Source organism: Oryzias latipes, chromosome 2, assembly GCF_053564925.1.
Source record: "Oryzias latipes strain Hd-rR chromosome 2, Olatipes_Hd-rR_3.1".
NCBI classification, from domain to species: domain Eukaryota; kingdom Metazoa; phylum Chordata; class Actinopteri; order Beloniformes; family Adrianichthyidae; genus Oryzias; species Oryzias latipes.
The window spans coordinates 37,994,667-38,015,062 of record NC_136238.1 but is presented as its reverse complement, the minus strand read 5'-3'; the positions used below and the strand labels follow the sequence as shown (position 1 = coordinate 38,015,062).

At 41.9% G+C, this 20,396-nt stretch overlaps 1 long non-coding RNA gene across 2 annotated transcripts; it reads left to right on the top strand.

Moving 5' to 3' along the window:
- Positions 1 to 694: 694 nt before the first annotated feature.
- Positions 695 to 12,316, top strand: LOC144988136 (uncharacterized). Of its 2 annotated transcripts, XR_013651949.1 has the most exons (3): positions 695 to 822; positions 4,659 to 5,379; positions 5,501 to 12,316. It is a non-coding gene; the product is annotated as an uncharacterized LOC144988136 (long non-coding RNA). The 2 variants fall into 2 exon arrangements; XR_013651948.1 differs by having other exon boundaries at positions 4,659 to 12,316.
- The last annotated feature ends 8,080 nt before the right edge of the window (positions 12,317 to 20,396 follow it).

Genomic DNA, 20,396 nt, shown 5'->3' with positions numbered 1-20,396 from the left:
TGTTAGTTAAAGCACACTCAAAGTATATTAAATGGCCTGTTCTGCCCAAAATAAAAGAAACTCATTTCAAAATAATAAATAAATATTATCCTGTCTCCGATTTTCTTCAAAGCAGATTTAAATTTGACGTGGAATCTTGCATTTTTTGTAACTCCAATGAGGAAACACTGGAACATTTGTTTTTTTCATGCGATTACTCCAAAGAGTTCTGGACTCAAATAAGGAATTGGATTAATTTAAAACTGAACATTCCCCCTTTTGGTATTTCTGATGTCATGCTGTTTATGGAAAATATTGATGATTCTTTCTCAAATTTCATTAATATCATCTTACTTTTAGGAAAATACCATATCCACTGTTGCAAGTGGAGAGGTTCCAAGCCCTCCTTCCCAGGTTTTATTAACGATTTTAAATTATATTATTCCTCACTGAAAAGATTACAATCCTCAGTAGGTGTTAAAAAAATATCTAAACAAATTTCTTTGTGGCTTTTATTCTAGTTTCTGTCCTGTGCTATCATTTGGCTCCTGTTATTTTTTATTTTATTTTTTGTAAGTGTTTCAACACTTAATGTTTATGACTGAGAGTATTTTTTACCCCCCTTAGTGTTTTTGTATTTTGTGGTGTATTCATCCTCTGCTGGAGTTTGTATGTTTTGTCTTTGAAAAGTTCAATAAAAATAAAAAAAAGTGAGAAAAGTCGCAGCCATTCATGCACACACACAAACAGACACACAGAGGGAGGAGTTCTGCTCTCAGTCAGTCAGCAGAGTTTGTCCAGCAGAGAGAGACGTTGGAGTTTCCTTCATTTTCTTCTTCTTCGGTGAGTCTTTGTGTAAAAGTTGTTTTCTGTTCTCATCATGATGAAGCTGTTGTTACTGATCTGTGAGGAAAAGAGCAGCAGACAAACACAACAGGTCACTGACTGACAACATGGCCGCTCTGAAAGTTTTCATGTGTTGAGACGGTTCAGAGAAACTCTGGTCCCTGCAGACCAGCATTGCGTCGCGTAGGGCGCTGGCCAAACCGAAGTTCGGAAAGTTATTTATAGTTAGTATTTTTTATTATCACAGCTGTTTGTTAACATAGATTTACATGAAATGATCAGTAACAGAAGCTCATTGATTGTAACCGATTGAGCACCGCAGCCGCTCCTCCCTCCCTTCCTTCCTCCCTCAGAGAGCGCGCCCCAGCGCGTCTCTCGCGGGGACGCGCGCGGGGGAGCGCTCTGTTGCTTACTTTTAGTTGAACCGTGTTTACATCTGATGAGAAGGCAAAAGAAAAACAATCGAGGGCCCAAAACAGAAATGCCAGAAATGTAGAAGGAATGAAGAAAAGTTTCTGTAATGGTTGAGAGACAGCAGGAAGGTTCTAGCAGTGATAGAAACAGTGGCGGTTCTACCCTGAATTACTCCCCAGGCGCCCCCCCCCCCGCCCCCCATAGTCACAACAGAACTTTGTTTGTCTTTGTCAACTGACATGTTATATTGTCATTGAAATTAAGAAGTGGATACAAAAGATGTCAGAATTCTGAACAGCATTATAAAAGTTATCAGAACACAAAAAATAAAAGACCATAAGCAAGGCAAAAATACAGTTAGCTAAGAAAATATGGAATCAAACTAAATATTAAATAAATAATATAAAATAAATATTTTAAAAACATTTATGAATTGGAAATTTAAATTGTCATGTTCTATATCGATCTCTACTTCAGAGAAGAAAAATTAGCTCATGTTTTCCATCTTCAATCCTTTGATTGGCACATTTTTAGTTATGACCGGTTACATTATGTTTTGTCCCCATAGAGTTGCAGTAAATGGTAAATATTCATTTTTAAAACTACCTACAGATTTATGGAAATTCTATTGGCTAAAAATATAACCCCACATTTGTAAAACAAATAAAAACAAACTTCATATGCAGGCTCAAAATTAACCCCTAAATCCCCAATTAAATGTCAAAAAAACATTGCGAAAACATTTAGGCTGCCACAAACGATTATTAAATTTAAGACCAATCTCAAATTATTTGCCCCATTAGCATCTTATGGCAGCAGCAGCAGCATGCTGTGTAACCATCACAGCTTTTAACATTATGAACTAGTATACAACAGCAAAACACAACACAACCTTTGTGTTACAGCAGAGCAGACAGACACATGAATCATAACTAATGTTACAAGTTAAGGCAGAGCAAATTTTTAAGAATAAAATCTAAAAAAAATAAAAAATGACGCTATTTGCAACATTTGGGCCTACTTCAGTGTTGGTCATCGACCAAAATAAAGTTTTCATCGGCAACGTTGTTGTAGGGCAGGTAGCATTAGAATTTAGAAAAAACATCTATCAAGCTGTGAGGAATTACAGTTTTCTTTATCTCTTTTCTCCTCTTCTTCTTTTCTTTCTAAATTGGGCACCAGATGGCTTTGACCTTTTTTTCTCCATATTTTAGATGTTTTTGGCGTTTGTTTGGCATAAATGTCCTCACGTCACGAAGAAGGCATCAAGTCCGTCGACTGAACCAACTGTCTCCTAGTGACAGCATTGTTTTGTGTTGCCATTTTTTTTATTTGGGCATTTCACACAAAATTAACCCAAAAAAGCAGAATATATTTTTTATACCTTTATTAAAATGTAGGTTATAGAATGTCACCTTATGACTGACTTATAAAAAGGTTTTATAAAGTAGATTCAAACCCCCGCCCTTGTCCCCACCTAGCCACTTAATTTGGAAGCGTCCCACAATTGAACTGATTCCCCGCAGCCCCCCCCCCCCCGCTTTCTTCACACATTTCCAGCAGGAGCGCGTGCAGCTACAGCCAGGGGCGCTGATTCGCTACATGATGGAGCAGTCGCAGTTTTTACTTTTATTTTTTTCATCAAGCCCGCGACCGTCGCCTCCCCTGAAAGATGAGCCCGCCAGGTTTTGCGCATGCGCAAACGCGGCGGCGCTCCGTGCTCACCCCGCGCCCCCTCCCTTCTCCTTCTTCACACACATTTGTGTCTACTTCTCAAAGACAGGAGAGCGCAGCTGCGGGGCGAGGGCGGCGGCGCGGCCAGGTTCAGGCTGTTACAAACTCACGAACTGTGACATAGTTAAACCAATAGTGGTGCATATAATATTTCACAAGGGCTGAGCCGCCGGTGCCGCCCCCCTTCAGTTTTCCGCCCCAGGCCACCGCCCGGACGGCCCGTGCCTAGAACCGCTACTGGATAGAAACAGAGTTGGAAACATTCAGGCTAAAGCTACTTGGTTCCAAACAAACTCACTCACCGGGCAAGTAACACACCCCCCCCGCGCTCACACACATTTGACAACATCCGTTTGTGTTCTCTATCTTCTGTTTGGCCATTTAACACAAAATGCATGAATGTTCTAGACTCGGATTACAGGGGGGTCAAACTCAGTCACACAGGGGCCTAAGTTAAAAACATGCTTTAGGTTTTAGGCAGAACAAGATAAACATTTACTGAAAAAAGCTAAAGCTAAACTTTTAGACATTTAAAACTGAACGTTCTGAACATAAATATGGATAAAAACAGCAACATAAATCCAATTTTAAAATAAATTCTCTCAAAATTATACAAATATGAAGATGCTGCATAACAAAAGTCTGGCAATGTTAATAATAGGAAAGAAATAACAAATCATGTATTTCTGTTTTCTTTGCTCTTTTGTCAATTTTTAGAGCTGAACTCCTGCATCATTTTTAGAAATAACTTTGTTTCTGTTTTGTGTGTCTTTGTGAAACATTTCAGAGGATTTGATTTTTTTTTTAAATCTGTTATTGTGAAAATCATTTTTATGTCTATAAAACATTAAAAACTAAATCATAGAACTCATCAGTGGGATTACTCCAAAAATATTTGGCATTTCCCTAATTTTGTGAAACACCAACAGCAGAAAAGCCTCCAAAAACCTCAATAAAAAAACCACTTCCGGCTACCAATAAAATGGTCCCAAGTGTCTTCCAGCTGTACTGATCAGATTTTACAGAATCACTAATCATGGAAAAAAAAAGGAGCTTGTTTGTACTGATTTTGTTTTAAAAAATTTTGAACTAGATGCACCAAAACACTGATAAAGTTTTTATCCTTTGAAACAACACTGAATGATGATAAAAGCTGCTCCTAGAAGTAGAAGTATGTGTGATGGTGGTTAGATAGTGATTAAGTTTCTTTCTATGTTAAAAGTTTGGATAATTATTATTTTTGTGAGTGAATATTAAGTTTACAGCCTTTTGCTTTTAATATCACTTTGCCTGAACGACATTTTGGATCTTAGTTGAACATTTGGAGATTTTTGACAATGAATAAAAATATGCTTAAAATAAAAAAAATGTCTCTATTTTTACATATAGTTTAGTCTGTTTTCTTTTGAAAATCTTCCCAACACAAAGTTTATATCAAACAGCTTTGACGAAGGTGAGAGAGAAAGAATCAGGACAGATGGACGGAAACAGGTTGGTCTTATTGTGAACACTCAGGACAAAGACAGTTCCTACCAAGGCAGTCATTTTAAAAAGTATTCTTATTTTAAAAAATAAACATGCATTAGCAAGATGTTTAATTATTTCAAACAGTTAATAATCCTTGCTTCGCCATAGGATCTAATTTTTAATTATATCTTATTTAATATTTATCATATTTGCCATAGGATTTAGTGGAGAAGAACACAGACTAGAGGTTGGTGATGCATCTGATATCAAAGAGAGCAGAGATGACTTAAAGAAGGAATAATTCAACTATTAAAGTCACAGAAACCTAGATGTTCATTCTGGTTTAAACTTCTGCTGAAAACATGTTCACTTATTTTAGGAAAACAAGAGCAGACATACATGACAAGTCAGTCCCAACAGAGAACAACGAGGAGAGACGATCAGATGATGATGATGATGATGATGATGAGGGAGAACAGAGAGGAACAGAGGAGATGCTGGGTCATTTAATGTGATCAAACACAGCGACTCAACATTATAACCTGCTAAAATGTTTTTTATTTAAATAATCAATATAATTCTGAACTTCATGGACGTTATCTTCCATCTTCTTGGTGCTTAGCATATGAAACGGCGGCCATTTTGATCCAAATTCTCAACCCCATAACTTGTTTTAATGTTACGAGATTTTAATATTTGTGTTGTTAGAAATAAAAATTTATTTCAATAATAACCATATAATTCAATCAAAAATGTCATACTGCTTGTTGAATAGATTTCAGTTCCATGTAAAAGTTTTGAATACGACGGCACCAGCAGCAGGGAGAAATACCTTCAGAGAGAGCTGGAAAGATGGAAGAAGAATGTAGAAGAAGAGAGGAAAGAAATGCTCCAAGAATTGGTGACTTCAGCAGAAGATCCATCACAACAATACTCAAGGTTTGGACAGGAAGCAGTGTTATGAAATGTCCTTTGATGCAATTCATTTTACATTCCTTATAAAACAAGGACAAAGGGGAATCCTTTCCACAAACAAACCAAAGTTTGTTTTCCTTTGTAGGCAGCGTCTATCTGCTCAGAGGAAGGACAGAAGAACAAAAAATAAATTCAAGAGGCAAAGAGCTGAACTACAAGAAAAAACTGAAAAAGAAAGAAAAATCCCAAAAATATACCAACGTTTAACAGATTCTGATTCACCATGTTCAAAAGTAAAAAGACCAACTTCAAATTGCGTCATCAATCCCCAAACAAAGAAAAACAACCTTACTTTACCATGAATTACATTTAAGAAATTAGAAATAAAGATAAAAAAAATCACCAAAGACGAATAAAGCAGCTGAAAATAAAAATCAAATACAGGTTGCAAAAATCTGAAAGTGACTCACTTGGATACTAAAACAAGAAAATGAAAAATCCTGAAAGAGATCCAGCAGGTTTTCTGAAGCCTCAAAAGAAAAAATAAGGGATTCTGTGTTAGAGATGATGTGAGTAGAATGATCCCAGGAACAAAAAACACCAAAGTGGAAGAAATTCAAAATGCAGATAAGGTTATATGTTCATATGCTGTTGTAGTTCTCCATTATTATTTTTATAAACTTCATTAAACTGCAATTTCCTTCTAATTTTCCTGTGCTTATGAAATGAAAACTCTGCTACAAACTCCCAGCATTGAATTTTAGAGGATGGAATTCCAAATAAATCTGTGTTTGTCCCTTCAACCCCGTCACCATGTTCAACCCTGTTATGCCTGTTTCAACACTGTAACACAACAAGTGTCATTTATTTATAATAGTATTAATAATAATAATACAGAATTGTGTGTTGACTTTTGTCTAAAAGGATGAGAACTATCTTAAAGTCTGTATTTTGGATTACAAATCTTCCAATAATTTGCCCATTTCAGGAAAATGACCACTGTGAATTATGCCAGTTGGTCACATTTTAGGATTTTAGAGAAGAAAAACATTTATTTAAGAGAAATGTTCAGTTTGAAATGATTTAATTAGAACAAGGGACATATAATAATTTAATCATATTGAATTTTTCATAAACAATTTTATTTTAATATTCATGGAGATTCCATAGTGTACGTAACGGGGTTGAACATTTACTTTTACCACAACTATGTGGGTGAGGGGCTCATTCAATTCAATTCAATACAATTCAATTGTATGTAAAGCCCAAAATCACAACGGTCGTCTCGATGGGCTTCGTACCGCTAATTGTAAAGTAAAACATCAAATCAAAAAGGTTAATGAATACATGGAATTCAACAGGAAAATACTAAATTGAACTAACAAACTGACTAAACTAAACTGGGCATCCCTGCCCTTAGACCCCCCCCCCCCCCCTCGCTCTTAGACTCACCGCTTCTCATTCCAGACCTGCAACAAACAAACAGCTGCTGTAACGCGTTTTAGTTTCTTTGCCTTTGCGTTTGGTTCCTTGTTTTTCTTTAGAGGTCTGCGTTCATTTCCCGTTTTATTTTGTAGGGTTTCCTGTTTTGTTGCTGTGCTGAGTTTTACTTTGGGTCCCCATCTGTCCTGATTGTGTTCACCTGTGTCTCATTTGTCTGTATGTATTTAAGCCCTGTCCTTCCCTTCCTCCTGTGCTGGTCCATAGTTTGATGTTATGCTGTTCCCCTGTCTCTGTGTAGCTTTCATGTCTCCCCTTCTGAGTATTTCACGTTTCGAGTTTTCTAGCCTGCTTAAGCAGTGGTTTTTGGTTTTGTAGTTTCGGTTATTAAAACCCCTGTTCCCCTGCAACCTCCTGTCTCCTTCATCCTCTCTGCGCCTGGGTACTGCCCCAACTTCTCCCATAACAGCTGCTTCCTAATAAAAAATAGTTGTCATCCATAAAATGTATGTACTTCATAGGGTTTACTGGATTTTGAGGAGTCTGCATCAAAGTGAAATTTTTTCTATCATCTCACTCATCTTAAGTCTGGATGTTTGACAGACATTTACACTGCGGGTCTTGATGCCCAAATCCGATTTTCTGACTAAATCCGTTTTTTTTTTTGACATCCCGCTTTAATCATCTTTTAAAGTGACCCGTATCCGATTTTTGCATTTACACTATACAATGCTGAAACTATCAAACGTAGACGTTCTGAGGACTACGTAGCAGCATGATTTGAAAACACAAAGGAGAGTGAGATACAGAGATACAGAGAGTGACCAAAGAAGGATTCAAAATAAATATGAAAGGTGAATTTTACAGAGAATGTGAATGAGAATGAGAATGTGAACAATATGGTGGATGTAGTCCGGACAACAGATGATTTGACGATGACGACAGGGGAAACTTGACGACTTGACGATGGCGAATGAGATAAAATGTATGGGATTTTAGAAGGACAGGTGTTGGGTGGAATAGAGAAGAAACAGAAAGATAAGGACAAGGAGAAATTGCATAAAGTATTGGTTCAGATGGATTTGAAACAGACTTGAAGTACGATGACATTTATTCATCAGTTACGGGAAAAAGAATTGGAAATGATAAAACAGATGCAGGAGTTGGATAAGAAGGTGAAAGAAGTCTCATGGAAAGAAAAAAGGGAAGCTAAACGGAAGCATAAGGAAACTGACAAAATTAAACGCACAGTGCATCAACTGACTCTTGCAGCCACAGCGTTGACTATGGTGAAGACAGAACAAGACAGTAATAAATCTGCCGTGACAACATCTTCTCTCCAGACACCCCTCTCTGGCATTTACCCCTCCCTTCCAGTAGGGACATAGCCCCCTGTTTTCACCCCCTCCCCCCTATCCTCCACAGGAGATGTACCCGATGCTGAGATATGCGGTGAAGTGGCCTGCGACAGGACAGTTTGTTAGGCCTGTGGACCAGGACCTGACTCCTGAAGAATAGCAGCACATAGCCTCAATGTTGGAAAGGCGACCTAGAATGGCAGAAAACAGAGAAGACCCCTCCAGAGACCTCATAAACCTTCGCACAGAACACCCCTCCGCACCACTGGTAAGTGAAGGAGCAGACGCTTACGTTTGCTCACACAGCATTCCAGCTCGACAGGGAGGAGACTTGAGACAATTGCTAGGCGTAACAGCCACAATCACTGAGATCCAGTCTATGGAACAGCGTGCGGGTGTGCAGGACCACCCAGACTCCACTCTTTTAGTGGACGTTCAAGCTCCAGTTTTTACTGCAATGAGGGAACTTTTTCCAGATCCATTGACCACAGCCCCATCGAGTTTCCCATATACAGGTAAGGACCCCAGCACATATTACTCCGAGTGTGTCCAGAAATGGATTGACAACAAGGGCAGAGACCCCGGCCTGTCACCCCCTGAAACAGTCATGTTTAGAACAGCAATCCTGGCAGGATTGCCTCAGGACTTACAGGATTTATTAAAAGCAGACCCAGACTTGTTGGCTGGTGATGAGAGTCGATTTAAGAGGCATTTGATTCATCACTGCAGAGCACACTTGGAGAAAAAGGAGAGAGCAGAGGGAGAAGTTGAACAGCTGAAAACCCAATTACTCAAACTGCAGCTTGCACAGGCCCAGAAAGAATCCACTCAGGATAAAAAAGGTGTTAAAAAAGAAAACATGATAAGTTTAGTACCCCCAGAGCCAGCATCAATGATGTGGCAGGCTCAGGCATTCGGAGGCCGGGGCAGGAGAAGGAGCGGATATTCTGGAAGACGTGGGCCACCCAGGGGACCCCCCCCAGCAGCAGCTGGAGATGAATGCTTCATCTGTGGCGCTCTGGATCACTGGGCCCGACACTGCCCACACCAAGGGACCCAACAGCATCATGCACAGACCAGGGGCAGAGGGCGTGGCGGAAATGAACAGCACCCACGACCACTCCAAGCCCCTCCTCCACCGTGGCAAGGACCACAATGGTGGCAAGTCGGACAATACCACTAGGGGGGCTCACGAGGCCTGGGACCATTTGCTGATGCAGGAGCCATGGTCCCTTTTAAGCTCACAGGTCCCCATGATGGGTCTAGTGGACACTGGTGCAACATGTTCCTCTATAAACAGTCAGTTACCTCCATCTGCTCTAAAAAATGAACACATGAACTTTGTCGGCTTCTCTGGGACACCTCAAAACCTGCAAAAGACCATCCCACTGACTTTTGAACTGGCCGGTCAGATGGTGGAACATTCATTTGTGCATTCACCACACACACCTGTGAATCTGTTGGGACGGGACATTCTTGTCAAAACAGGAGCCAGCATCCTATGTTCTCCAGATGGGATACAGATCACTTTCCCGAATGGACATGTTTTGACTGGATGCCATGCCACACAGTATGAGGGACAGTGGTTGCTGCAGCCTCAACCACAGCCAACCCCCACTGCTGGCACCCACTGGGATCCAGAGGCCCCTGACACGCCAGGTGTGTTTCATGAATTTCAGGTATGGAAGCCATGGATCTTGTCCTTGAAGCCATATTTTCCGCCTCCGGGTGACCTGCACTGCACACTCTATTATGACAGAGACGATGATCAACTGTACCAGAAAGAATTTTATCAGGTAGAAGGCCACACGTGGCATTTAAACTCCACTGACATATATTGACCCTGAGGGCTTAGCAACTTATTGTGCATTCACACACTCACAATTGCAATGGTACCCGATGTCAGACACAGCTGTACCTCATATATCATTAGACCTATGACTAAGAGGGGAGTAAATAACACAGACTGGCAACATTGTGCTCTTTCAGGTGTTCAATTTTCTCCCTCCACAAAATTGTACAGGATAACGTTGCCTCCAACCACTAACTCATCAGTACTGGAGCATGTCTGCATTGCCAGACATCACAGCAGAGAGAAGATGAATCATGAAGATGCAGAGGCGATGTTAAAAACGCTCCCTGACTCTTTATGGTCCACAGGTTCATTTGATGTTGGTTCAGGCTCCACCGTCCCCCCGGTGGAGATTCAGGTAACTGCAGGAGCAAAGGTGTTCAGACCACAGTACTGCTGGGTGACGGATGCAGATGAAGGAAACTTTGATTGGGGTGTGGAACTCTGGTGTCATTGAACATTCGCATTCTTCGTGGTGTACTCCCTTTAGACTGGTTTTAAAATCTGATGGTAAAACTTATCGCATGGCACATGATTTAAGGGCTGTCAATAACGTAAACACTACTCCAGTTGTACCTGTGCCTGACCCACATCGCATGCTGTCAACTTTAACCTCACAATGTGTGTTGTTTACTGCCATTGATTTGGCCAACGCCTTATTTTGTATTCCATTACACAACAGCAGACACCTATTCAGTATAAAGGTGTCCGCTTGCAGTACACACGCTTGCCACAAGGATTTAAAAACTCTCCTGGCATTTTCAATCACTGTCTGAAGTCTCTCCTGCAGGATATTGTGCTACCAGAGGGTTGTGTTTTGTTGATGTATGTTGTTGACCTCTTGCTGGCAGCCCCAACTACTGAAACCTACATTCAAGCAACGAAAGATCTTCTCCTGAAGTTGTATGATTTGGGTTTTAAAGTGTCTAAGAAGAAACTGCAATTATTTTTAGATTCAATTTAGATTTTTACTTTCAATTTATATTTTTTACTTTCAATTTCTCTAGTTTTATGTCCTTTGTGTTTTACCTCTAAGTCTGCAATGTTTCCCTCCACTAGTGGCCTGGGGTTCTCCCAGTCCAAGAGAGGGAAGGCTTTAATTTTTGTCTGGTTTCTTATGTTTTGCGAAACATGCGACAGAAAAGGATCGGGAGCACGGACAATATGCCATGTTACCTGTCAGCGACCCCTTTTTACCACCCCGGCTGTGAGATCAGCTTGTATGATTTTGTTCTCCCCTAACATGTCTCCAATTCCTCCCTTAACTTCAGGTGTTCCTTTTCTTTACAGGAAGTGTTATCTTTTTTGCTTTTTGAATTTGAATTTGTATATTTTCTTTATTTGCTACTTTATTTCTTGTTCTATGTAACTTTTATTAATGAAATTGTGCAGAGGTAAGGTCTGGTGATGCATGAGTATCCTTAGGGTTGGCTGCCGGTGGGGCACGGAGTTGTTGCAATTCTGTCCGACTGCATACTGAATGTTTCTCAAAGAAGGTCTAAGTCGCTCCCACAGGTTTTTCCTTGCACTCATGGGTCACCTACCTCCTTTGTAATGCTCATTTATTCACATTGATTTTGTGTTACAGATTGTGAGGGTTTGCGACCACAGCTGTCAGGTCATGTGGACCTATTGAAATGTTTTGTTGTTGAGGGATGTGGTCATGAATTTTTGTGATCTCACTTCGTGAGCTCAAGAGAAGGAATTGAAGAAATGTATGTTTTTTGTCTTATCTTTTATACGTTGAAGTTTTAATCTTCAGTGCTCAGTGTGATGGAACAATCTTTTTTATCTTGTAAAAGCTCATTCCTCTTTGGCATTCCTTTAGATAAATTTATGGATGCAGATGCAGACTCCCTTTTTCTCTCTTGTATGGAAAGACCAGATCTTTTGTGTGAAGCTCAGGGAGATGGGCTGAGAAGCAGTAAATTAGTCACGGACCAGATTTAAACCACCTGTGCTGAAGATCCAATCTGTGGGAACTGAGCCATATTCACGTTCTCAGGCCAAGAAGAGGCTGACCTTTCACTCCAGCGCTTGCTATGGAATATCTGCCCTCCGAGCAGATTCAGACGCGAATTCCAAATATGGTCCGGCTGAAGCAGGCGGTCCAGCTGTCGACGAATCCATGCGTCCAGGGGGAGGAGATCCGGCTGCCATGATCAAAATTTCTCTGCAGAACTTTTTCCTTTGTTCTCAAGTTTTATACAATTGTTGTGCATTTGTAGGCTTTCTAGTTTGAGAATCCAGATATCTGTCTTAACTTTGTTTTAGAAACTTTGTTAGGGAAATAAAACTATGTCTATCTTTATCCGGTCGAATCCTGGTTTTTCTCTCCCGACTTTTGAACACGCGTAGGAAAGTCTGCAAATCGAACAGATTATTTCCTGAGGACTTTTCCTTCACTTTGGATTGAGGTCAAAATGTGATTTCACGATTTTGTTGGGACTTTGTGGAAAGTGTTGAATCACTTTTGAAAGACTTTAATCATCTATGAATATTTGTGCAAACATGAGCTCTAAAAAGGAAACTGGAGGGATTTTAAGGCAACAGAGAAGACAGGTTTGATGAACTTCTGCTCCCACAGTCGATGCAGCAGAGACAGAAACCGTCACTGAAGCCTTCATCACATCACCATAGCTGGATTCCAGAGCACTTTATCAAAGCGCTGGATGAATAGTGGCGTCTGGAGGAAGTGCGGCTGCGCAGTCACATGCAATGTACAAGCGCAGTTCATCAATCTGTGAACCGTTTATCTTTTTCTTTTTAACCCTTGTGCTATCCTAGGCACTTTAACATTGGGAGTTGGGTCATCTAGACCAACTAGACAGTGCTCTGAACCATTTCTCTTCAATGATTTGTGATCTTCACTGGTGTCCATGGATTACATGAAATCTTTCCACCTTTGTCATAGTAGGGAGAACACGTCAATGGAAGGGTGGGGTCATCTAAGATAGCACAAGGGTTCCCAGTACCAACGTCCTGTCAGACTCTCTACTCAGAACCAGAACAGATTCAGTGAATCTGTCTGGAAGATCAGAATCAGACTGAGCTTTTTCCATCAATGTCACCTTTCTGTTCCCCTCTGACAGGAACAGATAGATGTTTGCCTTCTTCTTCATCTCAGCATCTCTCCTCTTCATCTCAGCGTCTCTCCTCTTCATCTCAGCGTCTCTCTTCTTCATCTCAGCGTCCCTCCTCTTCATCTCAGCGTCTCTCCTCTTCATCTCAGCGTCTGTCCTCTTCATCTCAGCGTCCCTCCTCTTCATCTCAGCGTCCCTCCTCTTCATCTCAGCATCTCTCCTCTTCATCTCAGCGTCTCTCCTCTTCATCTCAGCGTCTCTCCTCTTCATCTCAGCGTCTCTCCTCTTCAGCTCAGCGTCTCACCTCTTCATCAGCCTCTCTCCTCTTCATCAGCCTCTCTCCTCCTCCTCAACTTCTCTCCTCTTCATCTCAGCGTCTCTCCTCTTCATCTCAGCATCTCTCCTCTTCATCTCAGCGTCTCTCCTCTTCATCTCAGCATCTCTCCTCTTCATCTCAGCGTCCCTCCTCTTCATCAGCCTCTCTCCTCTTCATCAGCATCTCTCCTCCTCCTCAACTTCTCTCCTCTTCATCTCAGCGTCTCTCCTCTTCATCTCAGCATCTCTCCTCTTCATCTCAGCGTCTCTCCTCTTCATCTCAGCATCTCTCCTCTTCATCTCAGCGTCCCTCCTCTTCATCAGCGTCTCTCCTCTTCATCTCATCGTCTGTCATCTTCATCTCAGCATCTCTCCTCTTCATCTCAGCATCTCTCCTCTTCATCTCAGCGTCCCTCCTCTTCATCAGCGTCTCTCCTCTTCATCTCAGCGTCCCTCCTCTTCATCTCAGCGTCTCTCCTCTTCAGCGTCTCTCCTCTTCATCTCAGCGTCCCTCCTCTTCATCTCAGCGTCCCTCCTCTTCAGCCATGTCCTGCTCCAGCTCCTCCTGATGACCTTTGACCCGCCTCTCTTCAGTTTCTGCTGGGATCTGATCTGCTGCTCCACATCACGGCTTCTTTTCTGGAGGAGACGGATCATCTGACTGAAGATCTTCTCCCTGTTTGATCAGCAGAGTGATTGACGGCTCCACCTCCTGTTGGAGCAGCTTCACCTCCTTCTCTCTGTCCTGGATTCTCTGCTGGATTTGTTGCTGACTCTCCTCCAGCTCTCTCTGCTTCTCAGTCCTTTCTGCTGCAGCTGAGACTGTTTGATGTCCCTCATGTTCTTCCTCAGAGCAGAGAGAACAGATGCTCTTCTGATCAGAACATCTTCATCACCTCATCATGACGGAGCAGATGTTCTCCTGCAGGTTCTTGGAGGGTTCCAGTCTGTGTTTCTTCAATGCAGCTGCTTTCAAATGAGGCTGAAGGTCTTCCTCACAGGAAGAGGCCGGACAGCTCAAGCAGGACTTGATGGCTTTCAGTTTTCTTCCAGTGCAGACGTCACAGACCACATCTTCAGGTCCAGCAGAGCAGAGACCAGCAGCAGCAGCTTGGAGTCCGCTCTTCTTCAGCTGCTCCACTAAAGATGCTGACATGACATTTTTCCCCAGAACAGGCCTCGGTGTGAAGGTCTTCCTGCACTGAGGACAGCTGTGGACGTTCTCCTCTGCATCCCACAGTCCTTGAAGACACTTCCTGCAGTAGCTGTGTCCACAGGGAACAGTCAGCGGATCCTTCAGCAGATCCAGACAGATGGAACAGCAGAAGCTCCATTCATCCAGATCCTTCTTGCTCATTTGGCTGCAGAGTTCCAGTTGAAGAAGCTGCAGTTCTTTCTGCACTGAAGGTTTCCTCACAGCTTGTTTCCCTTCCAGACTCTGAACTTTCAAAGGTTTTGTCATCAGGAGGATTTCAGGATCAGAGTCCAGGACAGTCTGGGATTTCACTGAAGACTTTACTGCAACTCAGAAACATTTATTGGTTTAGCTGTCAGTCAAAAATCATGAAAGAGACAAAGTCCAAAGTTCTTCATGTTATCAACAAATGTTGTGTTTTAGCAGAAACAGTCAGACGTTATTTAATTAAAGACAGACTCTGGAACTATGAAGAGATATTTCTGCCACTAAAATGAGAAAAAAAGACTGTGTTTCTATAATAGAAAAATAATTGACTGATTTAGGGTGATAAAGATTTTTTTATATAGCTTTTCATATCAGACCATAATGATATTAATAACCATATAAACCAAATATCTGTATTTGTCAAATGTGAACGCTCTGTGGCTGTAACCCTTGTGCTATCTTAGATGACCCAACCCTTACATTGACGTGTTCTCCCTACCATGACAAAGGTGGATAAAGATGGAAAGATTTCATGTAATCCATGGACACCAGTGAAGATCAGAAATCAATCAAGAAAAAAGGTTCAGCGCACTGTCTAGTGGGTCTAAATAACCCAACTCTCAACGTTAAAGTTGCAAAAGTAGATTTAAATGTTTATTTCCCATCATACTTTAAATATAACAGATGCACTAAAGGACCATAATGCAACAGTTTTTCAGATGATTATTCATTCATCATCTTCCGTTTGTCCCTTTCGGGATCACAAGGCTGCTGGAGCCTATCATGGCCACTTATTGGCGAAGGCAGGGGACGCTCTGGACAGGTTGCCAGTCTGGGGTACAGGGTCACAATCAGACACCCATTCACTCTCACACTCACACCTAGGGACAATTTAGAGTTACCTATTAACCTACGAAGCATGTTTTTGGACGGTGGGAGGAAACCGGAAACCCCGGAGAGAACCAATGCATGCACGGGGAGAACATGCAAACTCCACACAGAAAGGTCCATCATTGATGTTCTGCTTAAAGTCCCCCAGTCGGGACTTGAACCAGGGGGATACTGGCTGTGAAGCGCTAACCACTGCACCACCGTGAAGCCTTTTCAGATGATTAACACAAAATCTCTCAAGTTTCTAAAGAGAACATGAATAATACAGAACACCAAACTGATCAGTTCCATTTAAAAACAAAACGTTAATTCTACAAATAAAGTTTTGAAGAACAAACATCAAATTGACAAGAATGTTGGTCAACATACTGTGAATAATCTTGGAACTAAAAGCAAGTTGTTGCTGCTGTGCTGGTCTGCCCTTTGTTCATTTGAATGTTTATCAGAAGACTTATTGAGCCGGAAGTCTGAGAGGATCTTTCTAGAAGCTGCAGATGCAGTTACAAAGAACAGCCAGCAGGTGTCTCACTGTGGGAGTCTCTGGAGTTGAAAAATGACTTTTCTTTGGTGAAATTCAGTCATTTGGATGAAAGACAAACAGGAAGAAAAATCCTTGTTCTTCTAATATTGGATCCAAATGTTGGTAGAAAGTAAAGCAGCAACAATCAAATGAGCAGCAGCTCTTTTTAGTTCATCTCTCACTAGAATGAGATCCAGACTGAAGCTTTTGTATTCCAGGAAGCATGTTTAAACTAGCCTGACTTTAACCCTGAACTCTGGTTGAAATCTGCCTGAACTTGCTTACTCTGGGTATGTCGGTTCCAAAAGACCGGATATGAGTTGGAGTAATTACGCTCGACTTGGTAACCCTGGGTTAATGCATGTGCACGGCAGGTACATAAAGACATTCTCAATAGATTGCCGATTTCCAGAGTCACCATGGAAACGCATGGAGAGAAAAAAGAGAGCGTTACACTTCAGTGAGACGGAATTGGACATTCTAATGACGGCGTATGAAGATTATACGTCCATCAAAAAAGTAAAACGGCTACATCATCAAAAGAAAGAGATTCTGCTTGTAGAACAGACAAAGTAAACGCACGAGTTTCTGATCTTATTTCTGTTTTCCTTGTGACGCGCATATATATATATATATATATATATATATATATATATATATATATATATATATATATATATATATATATATATATACACATATATATAAAACTTATCCAATTTTGCCATCTTAAATGAATTACTTCTAGTGGTAACAAATAATTGAGTTACATTTATTCAACCTAATTTCTTACGTCTATAAAACTCAATAATTGTTTCTTCATTTTCTATACAGTTTTTCCCTTTTAGGGTCATGGGGTTGCTGGAGCCTATCCCGGCCACTTGTGGGCAAAGGCAAGGGATGCCCTGGACAGGTCTCCAGTCTGTTGCAGGGTAGAATGTCCTCAATCACATATCCTTTCACTCTCACAGTCACACCTAGGGACAATTTAGAGTTGCCAATCAACCTCTGAAGCATGTTTTTGGACAGTGGAAGGAAGCTGGAGATCCCGGAGAAAACCCACGCATACACGAAGAGAACATGCAAACTCCACACAGAAAGGTCCCCCATTGATGTTGTTTTTCACATCCCCCAGCCGGGACTTGAACAAGGGGCCTTCTTGCTGTGAGTCTGATCCTGCATTTGGGCCACCCTGATGTACTGTAACAAAGCCTTTTTTATTTACTGAAGAATTAGCTGATATAATGGTAATGACGTAATATAATTATAAAGGTTTTTTTCTCTTTTTTTTTTATACACTGTGTTACGTCCCTGGGGGGCGCAACAGTGCAACCATGAAATAAGACAAGAAGTCAGAAATGAAGTATATAAATATAGTTTATAATATTTAAAGATTCATGCTGCTGCAAACCATTACCTGTGGGGGAGGAAGTGACGTTTGGGTTGTGCCAAATAAATAAACTCAATATAACAAAACCAGGCCTAACTCTGCAACTAAACCTATAAATCAAAAGAACAACAAGACTACCTAACTAGTCTAAATACAAACATACAAAACATTACAAGAAATGGCACCAACCCCTTACCTGGTGTGTCTAACAAAGTTCAGCCTGCGTGTGAAAATGTATGGGGCCCCAAACTTGCCTGATCACAACCTCCCACCACGTACCTGAGGAAAACAGCTTAGTCAGAAGCATGCAGCCAAAAGAGAGTCAGGATCGCAGTGAGTGTCAGCCAGAGACAGTTCACCAGACTCTGCCAGGCTCAGCTCCCAGGTGTGCTTTAATAGGCTCCGGCTTCCTGGTAGAGGAGCACCACATGACCAGCAGACGGCCAGTCACAGCTGATGAAGCTGCAGTCCCAGGTGAACATCATCAGGAAATTAACTGAAGTGAAATGCAACAGGGTGAGAGCAAAGCAGAGGGCTGTGCCTGTAACACCCCCACCCTTACAAGTCCAGACCACACACACACACAAAAAAAAAAAAAAAAACTTGCCTACACAGATCGCGATAAGGCATCAGCGATAACATTTTCAGAACCCCTCTTGTGGTGCATCTCGAGGTTGTAGTCTTGAACAAACAGAGCCCAATGCATAAGGCGCTGGTTGTGGTTTGACATCCGCCTAAGAAATACCAGGGGACTATGATCTGTAAAGACCTTAACTGGTACCGTACTTGAGCCAACATAAACCTCAAAATGCTGTAACGCCAGGAGTAATGACAGAGCCTCTTTCTCAATGGTGGAGTACCTCTTCTGATGATCATTGAGCTTCTTCGAGAAGTAGCTCACTGGGTGGTCTATTCCTGAGTCATCCTCCTGTAGGAGAACAGCCCCAACACCATCCGCGCTGGCGTCTATCTCCAGCTTGAAAGGTTTTGAAAAAACGGGAGCAGACAGCACAGCAGGACAGCAAAGCATGGCTTTCAGGCCGTCAAAAGCGTGTTGGCACTCATCAGACCATATGAACGGTTTTAAGGGGCTGGTCAGAGCTGACAGAGGAGAGGCCACAGATGAGAAATTTCTGCAGAAACGTCGATAATATCCGGCCATTCCTAAGAATCTTCTCAGTTCCCGTCGACCTGTAGGAACCGGAAATGCAATAATATCAGACACCCTTACGTCAGCAGGACACACTCGTCCTCCACCTACCTGCTGACCAAGATACAGGATGGTACCCTTACCAAATTCGCATTTGGCAAGGTTAAGAGTGAGGGATGCCGCTGATAAACGGTCGAAAACATCCCTCAATGTAGCAAGATGGTTAGTCCAGATGTCATAATACACAACAATGTCATCTAAATATGCTCGGCAGTTCCGAACATCACCAAGGACTTTGTTAGCGAGTCTTTGGAACGTAGCCGGAGCATTACACAATCCAAACGGCATTACCGTGTACTGTAGAAAGTGATCTGGTGTCACAAAGGCGGAAATCTCAGAAGCCTTTGCAGTTAAGGGAACTTGCCAGTAACCCTTCAACATGTCCCACTTGGTAACATATGTGGCAGGACCAACTTCATCAATACAGTCATCCATTAAAGGTAATGGATATGCGTCTGGCACTGTCACGGCATTTACTTTCCTAAAATCAGTGCAGAACCTTGGACTGCCATCCGATTTAGTATCCAGTAAGAAGGGGGAGCTCCAGGGACTATGGCTTGGGACTGCAAAGCCATGTTCAAGGAGATAATTTGCCTCCTGCTTTAATATCCCTCGCTTTACTGGATTGACCCGATAAGCATGCTGCTTGACTGGATCGGGCTTGGTCAAAGTAATGTCATGAGACACAACAGTAGTCCTCGTAGGGACGTCACCAAAAAGTTCCGGGAAGCAAGAAATGAGCTCTTGGATGTCATTCCTATGACAGTCAGAAAGATGTGATAAATACAGGGGGAGGTTCGACAGGATTTCTGAGTTGTTAAGCCTAGCCACCCCTGATGGTTTTTCACATAGCCCCAGCCCATCCGAACTAGACTCAGTAATGGCCACAGTTATCGGAACTACAGGTGACACTGAAGAACTAGCTGTGGACCCCAGGGTTTCACCTTCCCTTGAACAATACCTTTTCATCATGTTTACATGACATACTCTGGTTTTCTGTCGACGGTCAGGCGTCTTAAGTACATAGTTTGTCTCACTGAGTTTTTTCTCAACTATGTATGGACCAGAAAACATGGTAGACAACGCAGAACCGAGTATAGGTAAGAGAAGTAGGACTTTATCACCGGGCTGAAAGGAGCGAACCACTGTTTTTCTGTCGAAGTGTCCTTTCATCTTTTCCTGAGAGGAGGCTAGAGTGTCACGAGCGAGGGAACATGCTTTTTTTAGTCGCTCTCGTAACTCTACTACATACTCAGGGAGATGTCGAATAGGCTTCTCAAGATCCACTAATCTCTCCAGTAGAATCTGTAGTGATCCTCTGACCTGATGTCCAAACACTAATTCAGCAGGGCTGAATCCCAGAGACTCCTGTACTGCTCCACGAGCAGCAAACATCAAAAAGGGAAGGGCAAAGGGAAGGGGAAAGACTCATCCCAACTCATACGAGAAGCCAGACAATGCTTGCGGACCATTGGTTTCAGTGTTTGTTGAAATCGTTCTAGTGCTCCTTGGCTCTCCGGATGATAGGAACTAGATGTGACATGACGGATATTCAATCCTTTTAATACTTCTTTAAAAAC